This window comes from Athene noctua, chromosome 4 (genome assembly GCF_965140245.1).
Source record: "Athene noctua chromosome 4, bAthNoc1.hap1.1, whole genome shotgun sequence".
In the NCBI taxonomy this organism is placed as follows: Eukaryota; Metazoa; Chordata; class Aves; order Strigiformes; family Strigidae; genus Athene; species Athene noctua.
The window spans coordinates 69823549-69837613 of record NC_134040.1 but is presented as its reverse complement, the minus strand read 5'-3'; positions in this window follow the sequence as shown (position 1 = coordinate 69837613).

The window sequence follows — 14065 nt, the reverse complement described above, 5'->3', positions numbered from 1 at the left end:
ACTGACCCTTATTATATAAAACCATGTTCCAGAACTAGTATTGCTAATCTTATTTCTAACGCTTCATTTACACACAAACAGTATTAAAACTCATGCCTACACTGGTGACATATGCAGTCTCACAGGCACAAGGGCATGCTACCTCACCCATTCCTACAATGCTCATCACCTTCCTGGCCACCAGCCACACCATGTAGCAAAAACAGGGAAGTTGTGCTCCTGCTCCTGCTGATGGGTGGCTGGGAGAGGGTACACATGCTCACGAAGCTGGAGAACTGTCTCTGACCTCAGGAGACACTCTAACAGATGTAGACAAAGGTCCATACACAGAGATTCTTTGTCTCAGGCTCACCACTATAGCAAGCCTTTCTCCTGTCAGCAGTCAGTGCTGCCATCAGGCATCCTCCAGCATCTTAAAAAGATCTGCAGCCAAGCATCTGCAGATGCAGATCACATTTGACCGTGATTCTGGTCTAGGTAACTCATGAGTCAGTCAAGTAACTCCTCATTCATCTCACCATGACCTTATACAGCCATCCTCAGTGCTTAACAACCATAGCCCTCTGCTATTAGTTTCAATCAACCACCCCTAAGATCAGCCGTTAATTTCCTCTTTTGTTACACCAAAACCTTACAGTTCCTTTCAGTTCTATTACCATCATTTTAAAGCTGTGGTTTACACATTTGTCTCTGTCAGACTTCAAGCATCAAGAGATAGGTAAGCAGCATCTCCCACACAAATATCTTGAGTACTGTGGGCAGTCCTGCACCTGAAGTAAACATCATGGAGTTAGAAATGTACAGAGAAGGTCCAACCTAGATGATTCTGTGATTCTGTAATTACCTTACAGAGGAGAGTGAAAAGGCTGGAATTCTTCCATCTGGAGAGAAGGATGATGGGGTGTGCTTGAGGGTCTGTAAAATCACAAGAGTGAGTGAATGCAGAACTATTTATTCAACAACTCCACAACAGAACCAGCCAGCACTCAATGAATTTATTAGATCAGTTTAAAATAATTAAAAGATGTCTGTACACAGCAGCAAGTGAACTTCCAAAATTTGTTGCCTCAGAAGCCTCTTGAAGGCAGCAGATTCAAAAAAGAATTAGAAAAAATTAAAGACAATAGGTCCATAAACAGGTACTAAAGTGAATAAGCAAAAAAGCAACTTCTAATATCCTTAATCTAATAGCTGTGGATTTATAATTTCTTCAATATCAAGAACTCATAAATTCTTACAAGTTCTTACCATTCTTATTCTCTTCCTATAACTTTTTCTAAGGTTTCCAACACCTGGTTGCACAAAGTCCTGGGTAACCTGGTCTCCCCTCATAGCTGAGACTGCTTTGAGTAGAAGGTTGTATGAGATAGGAGGTTGGATGAGGATGGCTCATGAAGTCCCTTCCAGTCTGAAATATCCTATGAATTTATGACTGCAGTAAGTTTAAGAATTCAGGAAAAATAAAATTGATAGCCTTCTGGTGCCAGTAATCTCTTCAACAGAAAGGCCTTATCACAGTAAAAAGTACAGCTATATTGAAATACAGAAAATTAAAATTACACTACAATGTTTAGCACATATTAATGTTAATGGGGCATATTTTGAAACAGCTTAAAGTCCATTCGTCCCCACTGTTATAGTTAAAAAGAATAAAGCATCAGTCATAACTTGGTGAGATTTCAGGTGTCTACCTGGAGGGCAAATCTTAACCCACAGAACTGTTCCCTTTTTCATTTGGAAGGAAAAGAGTTGAGCTTGTTTGCTTAATAACTTCATTAATAAAGCTCCAAAGTGAGGAACTTGCTTGTGCACTGATCTAAGGGTAATGTAAATGGAGAAACCAGGCCATCCATGAAATAAAACCCTTTCACATCCTGTGTAAGCAGGATTCATAAAAGTCCATCACTCTTGTTTTCCAGTGAAGGGATGAGATAATTCTGCTTTGTCCCATATTTGTTTTTTTTTTCCTCCCTACTCACCTTGATATTAAAAAGCTAAACCAGCACATTTTACTTTTTTAATTTTTCATGAATCGTGTCAAGTAAAACACAAAATTCCTATAAATTATTTCACCTTTGGCCAATCAATGATTCTCATTATAATTATTATTGAAAATTATATGGTGATGGTTAATTTAAAACTTTTTTACAATATAGCTGTAACCAATATTGTCATGGCCATAAATAAATCCTTTCAATTCAGTTACAAATTTTAATGATAAATCTCTGGGGAAGATAGGCAATATAATTCTGGCTCTCCTAGACTTAACAACTAATCAAAAGAGATAGTTCTCAGAAAAAATGTATCTTAAGTAGATTATTAAATTTATGTTTTGAAATGTATTAGATAACTTACTTTCAGGCATAGAGCTGAATTCACATATTCAGTCACAAAAAACCCTGACATAACAGCCTAAATATCACTGGAAGTGAAGAATCTGCTTTCTTTCCATTTTACTGTCACTTTACAGTTGAAATGTACAACTTGTGAAAAAACTACAGACAATTCATGTAACAAAAAATGAGCCAGCATATGTCAGTACATGCTTTATTTTTTTCAAATTAAATAAACCATGCTATTAAACTTCCTATATTATTCACAATAATAATGACTAGAGTTTACTGACAGATAGGAAACTTGACTCATGTATGACAACAACCTTTTAAAAAGTTCCAAGTATAGACATTGTAGAGTTAGGAGTTAGCATTGACATTTGTTCCTCTGCTTACAGCCCCTGCGCCAGAGGAAGCAAAAACCCATGGAAAAATTACAAATGCATATTCATCATTAGTAGCAACTTACCCTCCTGGCAAATTCAATTCATGTTCCAGAGACCACCACACATGAGTACTTTCCAAGGAACAGTGATACTCAAAATCATAGCTATAATATACACTATTGCATGACTGACCTAGTTTAATGATCTTTCACCATAATACTGTAGGCTTGGCAGTGTTGACAGACAAGCACAGGGAAAGGTACACATACCTGCAAGGATAGCCAAAAAATGGCCTCCTCAATTCTCTAAATTTCAGATAAATCCACTATGTTTCTGCTTCTTATTCTAGATTTTGTTTGCTTGATGGCTTCCTGAGCTCATAGTAGGAACTCGTAAAATCTGAAATTAATTCTACCAATCTGAAAAAGGTTCTACCTTGCAGTAAAATGTCAGAAAGTGACATGCATATTATCAGCTTAAATGGTTTTGCTGAACTTTGTAGTTGCAGCATCTGTCAATAGTCGTATTGCTGACAAGGACTTGGTAGTACAATTCAATATGTCTCATGAGGAATGAAGGAGAAAATATGTTATTCTCCCCTTCTCCGCTGGAGTATTTAAGAAAAGCCAGACTTCATCCTAATTCTATGCAGCAGCCCATAGTTTGCTCCACAGCCACAAGAAACTTCATATTATTCAGCTAAGCTCAAATACGAGTCAGCTTCAAAGCAATACTGGATGATAGTAAGAAAACTTATTGATTCTCTCAAATCCAAAATATAATATCTCAAATTGTCTCATCTTTTGAATACCAGCATCTATCCTTGCCATGTCAATAGTTCAAACTAAAAGGCTCATGACATTCATATCAACCGTTTTATTTTCCCTGGGAGTGAGTCACAAGTTAGTGGAGAAAACTGGTGTCTTTCCATTGATTTTAATGGAGCTATGACATCTGGCACCACCTAAAAGTTTCATGACTTATCTCAGATTCCACACTTAATATGACTTAATTCATGAACAAAGTAAAAGCTTGTGGGAAGAGGCCATGCCTCTCTGCTGCGCTGTCTCATTACTAACACTTAAACACTTACGGAAGATTAGATTTTAGAATTCATGACCTGCTATTACTTCAGAAAGAAACAAAGATAAAACAGCAATGCAAAAAAAAATAAAGCTGATTTTATTACCTGGATTGTGTGTGTATTGCGTATTCAGCAGCTTGGCTTCTCAGTCCAAAAGTATAGAAATAAACATATGGCAAATAAAATTCTTAAAGCATCTTTAAAACACTATTGTTACATCCAAAAAAGATATATTTCCCAAGGTCACCTATGTCATAAAACGTTAAAGAGGAGTGAAGAAATGACTTGAAAGAACTTCTAACTAATCTCTCGAAGTACAGCAGCCCAGGTTTTACAATGTGTTTTCAGATAATCTCCAAATTTGTAGGATCAGTTTGAACTAAATATTTTTACTGGACTGTAACTTCTGTCGTAGGTAGAGAAATCTAGACGATATGTGGGGGTTTTTTCTATGTCTTTTTTTCCCCGATTATGTCTATTCTTGAAGAATTCATTATTATGTAAAGGCTTTATATTTGAGTCAGATCTTACATCCATGTCTAAGAGGGATTAAATTCCACAGCACTGAAACATCTAGTTTTGCTTGATTCCTTTAACAGAATCTATAGCTATGACTTAGTTTCCTAAATTCAAGAAGTACAGGGACAAAATGGAGTCTCAAAACCACAAAAATCAGAGTACAGCTGGAAGCCAACGCCATATAATGTTTCAAAGTGGACAAGACAAAAAAGTATTCTGTAGCTTAGAATGTGGGCTACAAGGAAAGGTAAATTTCAGCCCATATTCTGACTACTTGAAGTAAAACTTGAAGTTGGAGAACTTGTCAGAACTTGAAGTTCTGACTGAACCATGGTCTCCACCTGTCAAAACCACCACCAGAAAGAACGTGGCGACCCAGACGGAGCTGCCACGCAGACATGCAGTGATCCAGGTCGCGGGCTGCAGGGAGTGCCTGAGCCTGTCAATCCTGCTGGAGGGCAGCAGTGACAACACCTGTGTGTGCTGCGATCAACTGGATGGCCTGCTCAGCCTGGTGGTGGAAATCAAAGAAGAGGTTCAAAGGTTAAGAACTATTAGGGAGTGCGAAAGGGAAATTGATTGGTGGAGTAGCACCTTGGCACCCCTGAAGCAACAGGAGAAAATGGAGGCTCCAGAAGAGGCAGGTGACCCCTCATCCTCTTGCTACCAGGCAGAAGGAAGGGACCTAAGAGATGAGTGAGGCTGGAAACAGGTCCCTGCTCAGGGAGGCAGGAAAATCCTCTCCCAACCTCCCACACCCTCCATGGTGTCCCTTCATAATAGATATGGGGCCCTGGAACTTTTGAATGAAGAGAAGGAGGAAGAAAATAAGACAAACGAGGAAGACCAAGGTCCACCAAGGCCAGGTCATTCTAGACCAGGTATTAAAACCAGTTCTGAAAAGAACCAAGGAAGAGTCTTTGTAGTGAGTGACATTCTGAGGGGTGTCAAAGGCCTGATATGCAGACCAGAACTGCTTCGTAGAGAAGTCAGCTGCCTCCCTGGAGCCCAGGTCAAGGAACTCACGGCAAAACTCCTTGTTCTAGTGAGATCCAAGGGCCAGTAACCTCTCCTGGTTTTTCAGGTAGGTAGTGACAATATTACCAGGAGAAGGCCTAAAGCAATGAAGAGAGATTTCAGGTCCTTGGGGAAACTGATTAAGGAGTTTGGGGAACAAACTGTGTTCTCCTTTATCCCTTCAGTTGTGGGGATGGATGAAGAAGAATACTGAAGAACTCAGCAGATGAACTTGTGGCTCCAAGACTGATGCTATCACCAAGGCTTTGGATTTTCAATCATGGGTTGGTATACAGGACACCAGACCTTTTGGTATTAGATGGAATGCACCTGTCCCAGAGGGGGAAGAGGGTCTTGGGGCAGGAGTTAGCTGGGCTCATTAACAGAGCTTTAAACTAGATTTGAAGGGGGAAGGGGACAAAACATCAGACCATCTGAAGTGCATCTATACCATTGCACACAGCATGAGTGACAAACAGCAGGAGCTTGAAGCCATGATGCAACAGGAAAGTTATGATGTAGTGGCCATTACAGAAACATGGTGGGATGCCTGCCATGACTGGAGTGTGCCAATTTTCGGGCCACTCCCGTTTGACATCTTTATTGATGATCTAGATGAGGGGATCGAGTGCACCCTCAGTCAGTTTGCAGATGACCCCAAGGTGGGTGGGAGTGTTGATCTGCTCGAGGGTAGGGAGGCTCTGCAGGGAGACCTGGACAGGCTGGAGCCATGGGCTGAGCCCAACTGGAGGAGTTTCCATAAGGCCAAATGCCGGGGGCTGCCCTTGGGCCACAACAACCCCCAGCAGCGCTACAGGCTTGGGGAGGAGTGGCTGGAGAGCTGCCAGTCAGAGAGGGACCTGGGGGGGTTGATTGACAGCCCGATGAACAGGAGCCAGCAGTGTGCCCAGGTGGCCAAGAAGGCCAATGGCATCCTGGCTTGTGTCAGCAATAGCGTGGCCAGCAGGGACAGGGAAGGGATCTGAGCCCTGTACTCGGCACTGGCGAGGCCGCCCCTCGATTCCTGTGTTCAGTTTTGGGCCCCTCACTCCAAAAAGGACATTGAATGACTTAAGCGTGTCCAGAGGAGGGCAACGGAGCTGGTGCAGGGTCCGGAGTACAGGACGTATGAGGAGCAGCTGAGGGAACTGGGGATGTTTAGTCTGGAGAAGAGGAGGCTGAGGGGAGACCTCATCGCCCTCTACAGCTCCCTGAAAGGAGGTTGCAGAGAGCTGGGGATGAGCCTCTTTAACCAAGTAACAAGCAATAAGACAAGAGGGAATGGCCTCAAGTTGCGCCAGGGAAGGTTTAGTCTAGACGTCAGGAAGCATTTCTTTCCAGAAGGGTGTTAGGTGTTGGAATGGGCTGCCCAGGGCAGTGGTGGCATCCCCATGCCTGGAGGTGTTTAAGAGTTGGGTCAACATAGCACTGAGGGATCTGGTGTAATTGGGAACTGTCAGTGTTAGGATAACAGTTGGATTAGATGATCTTCAAGCTCCTTTTCAACCTAGATGATTCTGTGATTCTGTGAAAATCCATGGAGTCAGTCGTCTTGTCTAAGGCCACATCCTCCAATACAACAAATATCCAGGATGCAGCTGTACTTGCATTCAGTCCAACTTTTCTCTTTCCCTATAACATATCTCCATGCCTTCCACTTTTCCCTCTTTCCCTTCCACATACACTTAGGAACTCAAAGTGGTAGTCCTTAAGGCCACTTCCACCAAGTTAATCAAATACAGAGCTAGTATACAATCAAACATACATCTGATACACAGGTAATAGAGAATCGATCAGTGTCCCATCGCACTAGTTGTAAAACACCTCTCAAGGCACAAAACGTGCCTCAGCATCCAAACACAGAATAGGGCCTTTAATATAAAAGGTCAAAAGCCTATAAAATGAAAACATGCCAAAGAGGGAAGTCTGCAGTAATTAAGGATACTGCCTACTTCTTGAGATTCTGCAACAGAATAGAACTTTTTGCTGAAAATACCCAGAGGATCCCTGAAACAAGACTGTATAAAGCACTCCAGAGTAAATCAGTCTGGCATAAGGGAAAATTCCTTCTTTTCCCTAATTCTGGCCATACGTTTAATCTACGCAGCAAAATAAAGACTGCCACACCAATCAGATACAGGCAACTAAAGGGTTTCCCAGCATGCCTGGAATAACAGGCTTTCTGTGGCATCAGTCCTTGTCAACCCCTAAGGTAGCTCTATTCTTTCGAAGGAAAGCAGCACAAGCTCTTACCCCAGCCACTACCCAGCACTTCTCCCCAAAACAAATCACATATCAAAGGAGAGGATATTCTTTCTATCTGGGTCAGAAACCTTTAAAGACAGCAGTAATTGAATGCAACACTGGATTAAGGTAAGAAAAAAAAGAGTGATCATATCTCATTTCAATTTCTGTTTGGTATTCATATACAGGGTCTGGAGCAAGTTACACTGTGCCATCCAAACTAATTGACAATGAAGAAAGATAAAAGGAGACACTAAAAAACATCGATTGTTCAATGTGTCATTACAGTCAAGAAATGACCATATATCCATCTAAAATGCCATCTCCTCCAGAATAATATGTGCAGCATTGACCGCTGTGTTTCAAAAAAAAACGTGTTAAAGAACTGGCAGAAGTTCAGAAAAGGGAGTTCAAATCTCAGAGAAAGATTCAAAGAAATGATCAAAGGGAGGGAAAATTGCTCAAAAAAGTTGGAATTTTTTTACTTAAAAAGGTGATGGAAAAGGTTTTCTTATCATGTATATCCATCACAATAAAAACATATGCACTGATCGTCTGGAAATGGCTGGAAGCTTCTGATCTCTGTTTCCCGTAGTAAGTGGACAGGAAATAATTCAATTAAAGGGTGGCAAATTAATTATAAACACCTGTTCTACATAGCAGAATAGAAGTCACTGTTCCTGGAAGCTGCTGAGATCAAAATCTCAGAGACCTAAAAAGAACATATGTATCTGATGACCATCCTGAATTCTTACAAGTTTCAAAAACCTTTATTTTGGAATATGTATAAAACTTCAGGACTAAGGGTAAAAACTTTGTATCCAGCAGAATTCACTTTAAGACCTGGAGGAACAGAAAGAAAAAAAAAATGTAAATTATTTTAGATTAACCGAGCCAGAAATTCTCACTTTTTTTTTTTTTTCTTTTTTTTTTTTTTTTTTTTTAATGTAGCTTACAATATCTTTCCTATGGTCAGAGTGAAAATATTGGACTAGACAGACTCTGGTCTAGTCCATTATGGAAATTCCTAAAACAAAGGAGATTAAAATTATCTAGAAAATAAGAGTGTCATTAAATTTTTCAACAGAAATTGATCAATAGCAACAATGGTACCTTTCAAATAATCCTACTGCTTAAATGCCCAGGTAAACTGAATGCTATTGTTTATGTAACAAGTTTATTTTTTTTATTAAGTAGTATTTAATTTTATCTAATTGTATCTAATTAATTGTATCTAAATTTATTTTTCGACTTTCAGGTATGATTTTTTTTTTTATTACAGTTCAACTATGTGTCATATACTCTACCTCAGTCAGCTCTATTTCGATCCTAAAAGACAGCTTGCTGCATGATTAGGTAAATTATAATTCATGGTGCATACTTTATTGCACATAGTCTATACATCGCAGATATTAAGCATTTCATTGTTTTAATGGCAGTATAGCTATTGAATAAAAAACAAAGAGATGTCATTTAGTAGGTAAAGGAAACATTTATGGCCCCACTTCCAAAAGTTATATCCCAATAAATATGAAGAATAGGAGAATAAAGTGTCATGAATTCTACGGTCATTTGCTGATATTATGGTATGCCTGTAATAAAAAAGGCTAACCAGACTGTTAAAAATACTATTTTCATGCTCTTCAAAATCATGTGCTTTTATACAATGATTTATTTTAATTAAATGTAAATTTAAAGTCTTCTTTTTCCATTTGCTAGTACATTATTAGAACATTTTTCATATGTCCATTATAACATTTTGTTTCCCTTGTCATTAAAATGTTAATTCATCAATATATCTTTTTCCTTAACAAATTTATTTTGTTTAGGTCTGTGTATTTTACTTATGTGTGTCCAAATTGGTTTTACTATTAAGAAAAGACATAAAATAAGCCCAAATGCACCAAATTTCCCAACATTTTGCAAAACTACTTTTATTTTTCTTCAGTCACTTCAAAACATATAACAGCATTATTCCTTTTGGATAACTAGGAAGTTTTAAGCCTGTCTGCAAAGAATTGTATAGTCAAATGGACTTTGGCATGCAAAACCATACCAGACACTATGTATTGTATTGTGGTCACCATGTACCCCAATTAGAGATTATTATTCCTGAATTATGGTTCATTTCTTAAATGGCAAATGAAAATATCAGCAGTTCGTGCGATGTTTATATATCCTGCAACATCTTATAAAACAAAGCTTTTGATTCTTTAAAAAATAAGAATGGCTGAAAGATCATTGTCACAAAACTTTATTCTTTATAGATATGATTTGAAAGTAACTAAAGTGAAACAATCTCCCCGTGTAGCTCAGTTGGCATACATTCACAGAATCATCAAGGTTGGAAAAGACCTTGAAGATCATCTAGTCCAAACATTAACCTAACACTGACAGTCCTCAACTGCCATATCCCTAAGCGCTATATCACAATCTTTCTTACATTAACATTTAAGCAGGTACAGCTTCGAGTTTATATCATGCTGCATTTCTGAATGCTTGGTAAAGTGGCGTCAATGCTTTTTTTTCCTTAATGGAATATTATCAAACTTTAATTTTAAAAACACAAACACAGAACACCTACTGGCTTCTTTTAATTTTATTTTTTAAGGAAACAGAACAATCTCCCAGACTTGATATGTCATTAGAGAGAGATATTTTTTCTCACTTTTCCCCCAGTTAATTTATTTTTTAAAATACCAGTAATATTTACAAAATGCTACTGTATTGTTAATGCATCATTATATGTTAATTTTTACAATTAAAAATTGAAAGAGTTTAATTTTGAAAACTTTATGCATGACCTCTGCTAGTCTTTAGAAAATTAAACCTGGGAAGTCATAATCAGATATATTTCTTTATTAATATTTTTAAGTGTTTTTCTATACATGCAGTAACAATTGTGCATTGTATTCACTGAATTTGTCCAGAATGCCTTCATGCATAATCTCTGGATAAGCATGTGAGTTTCAAAGTGATCTTCAGACTCAGTCCATTCACACTCAGATGAGAGTTACAGAGTAGTGAAAGGACGAGAGTGTCTGTTCTCTCACAGTAGCTGTAAATGAGTCCAGATTGGACTAGTGAAAAAAACCTTGATCTCACTCTAATCAATGACAGAATTTTCACTGTAGTGGTGAGACTACAGTGTTTATTGATGTAACATACTCATTACACGGAGTAGAATAATATGCAATTTCCATAAATCGGTTTTGCTCTGTTATATTCATATTACGTTGAAAATTATTTCAAAGGTATCTTTCTAAAGATCACTACCTCTCTTTCCTAAAGCATTTTTAGAAGTCCATTTTTCTTCCCCTTTATTTTCTTTTATTTGTTAAATAGTATTTCTGTCTCTGAGTGGCAGTCTCTGTTGGCAGACCTTCCTGAGACTTTATTTTCACCCATATTAGCACTCAAATGCACAATGCAATGTATAACCCGAATCTAGGCAGTTTCTGCCACTGTGAAAGAAGTATGCCCAAGCACAAGAATGACTAACTGGGAAATTAATCACACCTACTTCTGTTGTACTTCCAACCTAAAACTTCCATTCTCGTTCAGATTATAAACTCAGCAGTTCAGGTACGCGGGCATAAACAGGGCTTGGGATTTTAAATCAGAATACTCAGCATGGTGGTGTTTTAAACTAAACCCTTTTACTAGCCACTTGAGCCAGATTAGGAACATAAAGACTCATCTGTTATTACACTGCAGGTAACACAAGAGAGGACAAGGTTTTCTTTGCTGTTGGGCTCTGACAGTCTGCCTGCTGGCTCCACACCAAAGCACCTCTGCACCACATTCAAAGTGAAAAATATCCCTCTGAGGAAGCTGGGCAAGGACTTCTCAACATCTGCAGAGAGAAAGAACCATTTCTGCCACCATAGAAGTCTCAACAAGCTTTTGAATTTCACAAATGCATCTTCTGATTGCTCCTGCTACAAATACAGAGAAGAGCTGTAGATCTGATGGAGAAATTGATACTATGGGAGAGAAGAACTAGTTTTTAAGCCTACCAAAAGTCCAGAGGTTTGATATGATTGCCCTCTGCAGACATATCAAGAGGCAACGTATCAAAAAGAGAGAAATGTTATTCTATATCAAGGGTAATGTGACACAAGAAAAAATGAGTATAAATTGGGCATGAAGAATTAAAATTGTTCTAGAAATTCAAAGCAAGTTCTTTGTTACAGGTCACTGTTCTGAAATACTGGGAAGACCAAACATCAAATCTGCTTTTAATGTGGACTTTAATAAATTGATTAATGGCATTACATGATACAATTTCTTGTAATATTAAAAGAAAAGAAAAAAAAAAAAAAGAAAAAAAGAAGTCGTGCTTAGCTAAGCAGGATATAAATAGGAACGTCTGATATTTCACTGTTTGCCTCACAAAATGCAGTGATTAAAGTTGCTGATTCAGGCACCTTTACCGTCAAGTTGATGACCCTACTTGCTTTAAGACACCAATGTTGCAATTTGTTTGTCAGTGTTCCTATTCTGATATACATCATCTTCAACTTTTCAAGTAGTAAATATGCAGCACAAGAAGGATTCACATTTCCATTCTCCTATCAATAATTGTTAAGTAATATAAGAAAGAACCCATACCTTATTCTAGATTTATTAAAGCCTATAAAGGTAAAAAAGTATAGCACTAGGTCACTCATTTTCTATATGTATGTGGATTTTTTTTTTCCCCCTCCTGAGTGTTCTCATGAGAAGGAAAAACTAGATCTCACCATCTTTGATGATAATGCAGTAGAGATTTGGAGTCTTTGGGAATTCAATTTAAAACAGCAAGAGCTGTTTACAGAAAGTTTTTTTGTAAATGTATGACTCGAAGTCCTGTCTTCTGATGTGATCTTTGACACTGCCTTTTCAATTGAATATTTTGTCTTAGTTATATATGCTTACTATACACTAATAGTATAAATTATACACCTTGCTCTCTAGTGTGTATTTTTCATATGAACACTTGATATCTTGAATTCATTAAGAATTAAGTAAATTAGTTTTGCAGAAATACAGGAGTCCTACAGGCAGTATCCTAAAAACCAATTGGATTTTCTAGAGAATTATGTTTTTTCTATAGAGTATGCTGAAGAATATATACAATTAACAGCAGAATTTTATACAAAAGTTGAAACAACACACTGGGAAAGTTTTCTGAAATTCCCTAGGCCATTTCTACAAGGTAACCACACAGCAGCATATTAAAATAATTGTTCTTCATTTATTACATATTGGTCCCAGTACAAGTCAATTGCACTTTGTGATAAACTTCACTTCTTCATAACACGGAGTTTATTCACCATTTCAGACACATACAATATTTTTGACCATGGTGTTATTATCAATATTGAAAGACTACATAGATTTGGGGGTCAATCATTCGCAATCTGGTTCAATGATTATATCATAAAAGAAATTTGAGATAGTTTGCTGACCAACGAGTAGACAAACTTAATTAAATGAGAAAGAAATTTTAGTAATAAATGTAAAATTGAGTTCAGAAGGGAAACATGTTTGAAGATGGCTATAAAATGGAAGTATAGGCATATATCAAGCATTGTTAGAGACATTGAGTTTATCAGTCGTGCTAATTACATCCAGAGGAAAATTATCTAAATAGGTAAGTAAACTATGCTGGACACAAAGCATTGAACTATTCTTATTAGTGCAGTACACACTATCTTATTGGTCTTTAGCCATAAGACAGCCTTTGTTTTTGCCACCTGTAAAACTGCCATTTTATAAATCACAGTAATCCATAAAGATGAAAACAAACATATGTATGATTAAATAGGGAAATCTTGTGTAACAAAAATAATGGAAATACCTTTTTTCATAGCTGATGCCTATACAGATGCTCTAACTCAAAGGAATAATTACACTGACATAAATTATGTAAATTTAAAGACAACAGGACAGGCATATAGAAGCAGAGATTTCTAAAATTTTTATAATTATATAGGAAAAAAAATTCTGAAAATAAAATTGATTTTCAAATCTTTAGACCAAATCTAGAAATAGACAAGTTGGTAACCAAGATTAAAAGCTCTGAAAAATAAGACACACTATCATTGTTACATGAATTGTATAATCTTCATGCAAATTTATAATCTAGCTTTGAAATTGGCATTCATTGGCACTGAGACAACTAGTAATTATCTATAATGCTTACTGACAAGTTGGAGCAGTAAAACCACTAGGTGCCACTTTTTTTTTTTTTTTTTTTTTTATTCTCTAGGTCACACAGTATAAAAACTCTGCTTTTCCAGCAGGTTTGAAATACATGACAGCACCTCTTTAATGCATATCTGTAAAGGTGACATACGTTTCACAGAACATTAAATGTACCATTTGTATCTATTCATTCTTAAGAATAATGATTTTATAGTTGAGATGTCTTTTACCCTATCACCAAGTCTGATCTTTGTTTTCTTTTGCTTGATTTGGGGGAATACAGATTGAAT